Genomic DNA, 1448 nt, shown 5'->3' with positions numbered 1-1448 from the left:
TGTCTGGTGAATACCTACTTTTTGGTTCATAGATGACACCTTCTCAGTATTTCTTTACACATTGGAAAATATGAGAGTCTCCCTTGGGCCATCTTTATAAGTACACCAATCACATTCATGAAGGTTCTGCCACTATGACCTAGTCACTTCCAAAGGCCCCACTTCCTGATATGATCACCTTTGAAGTGAGGATTTCAACATATGACTTTTGAGAGATGAAAACATTCAGTTCATAGCAGAGAACTGTCGGGGTTTTTAGCCTCCCGTTTCCTCCTGACCTGCAGGAGAGATGGGGAGAATATGCCCGTCCAGGACGATCCAAGAAAGGAGAGGGCCGACTGACCACCTGCACCCAGCCCTCCCTCGCCAGAGGACAATCAGATGCGCCAGGGAGACCAGTCAAAGCAGGATCTCATTTATTGAGAAAACACACACAGCTAATAAAATGTACAGGAGCCAATCAGGATTTTAAAGGTCAACAGGGTGGGGAGAGTTCACGTGTACACCCATCCTACAGGCAGTAATGGGAGCCACGAGCTGTCCACGATGGCAGAAACGTTCTGAGCCTATCCTAGAGGTCGTCTGATTTTTCGTCACCACCCACAGCACTGCCTCCTGGCTGATTGCCAGGTGCCATCTTAGCCACATTTGGACCCAGGACCGGGAAGTGGGTAGCAGTTAGCAAGTTAGGTTTCCTCTTTTCTGATGCAACATGCCCCACATGTTACATCATGCCCTACAGAGAACATATTGGAGGAGAGAGAAGTAGATCTACCTCCTAGAAATATGATAAAATAAAATGGCAAAACAAATCAAGACATAAATATAATGCACTAGACATATGTCTACATCCATAATTGGTTCTAACAAATATAATTAAGAAGTGAAAATATTTTTGTATTTATGGTGTACCATCCACTTTAAAGGCAGTCATATATTGTGATGGCCATTTTGTTACCCTTATAGTTCTCTCAAAATCACAAAGGTAGCATGTATTATGCTGAGTTTTATGGTATGTTTACATGTCTACCTCCTTGGCAAAGAGTTTAGGCTCTAGAAAAATAAAGAGATGTCTTTATTACAGTGCTTAGAAAAGTTCCTGAGACTTTGGAGGAAATAAATAAATGATACAAGACTATACTAGTTCTAAAATATACTCTTCTCTCTTGTCAGTGGAATTATTTCTTTCTTTCCACCAACAAATTATTGGTTCCTTGGAATCAGAAACCACTTCTGTAATGTAGAAAGCACTAGATTTGGACTTTCTAGATGAAAGTTTGCCTAACCCAAGAACACCCTTATTCTAGGAATTTCAGTGCATTAAAACAGCTTTCTAAGCTACATTCCTTCTCTGAGAACAATGTGGTTTTATTCTAAAAATAATAGTACTCTGCATATATTACATGTAGACTCACCCATAGATGTTTCAATAGTTGATTTGGTGATAA

The sequence above is a fragment of the Marmota marmota genome, unplaced genomic scaffold, assembly GCF_001458135.2.
Source record: "Marmota marmota marmota unplaced genomic scaffold, marMar, whole genome shotgun sequence".
Lineage (NCBI taxonomy): Eukaryota > Metazoa > Chordata > Mammalia > Rodentia > Sciuridae > Marmota > Marmota marmota.
The sequence above is the reverse complement of the archived record's forward strand: the minus strand, read 5'-3'. Positions refer to the sequence as shown.